The following is a 212-nucleotide window of genomic DNA, read 5'->3' as shown; positions in this document are numbered from 1 at the left end:
CGACCATATGAAAACTGATGGAAACTGATGGCTGTTTTGTGAGAACCAAATCAATGGCGAAGACGCTGTCGCCAGGACATACAGAGTTATCAATAAATTAATATTCATGGTGATTAATTTGCATTTTAAACCAATTCCCAACACATCCAACCAGGCCTTTAAACATTTAAGTACATTCAATCGGCACATGAAGTCTATCATGCTCTGCAAAT

Source organism: Salmo salar, chromosome 01, assembly GCF_965601325.2.
Source record: "Salmo salar chromosome 01, fSalSal1, whole genome shotgun sequence".
NCBI classification, from domain to species: domain Eukaryota; kingdom Metazoa; phylum Chordata; class Actinopteri; order Salmoniformes; family Salmonidae; genus Salmo; species Salmo salar.
Note: the sequence above shows the minus strand (reverse complement) of the source record.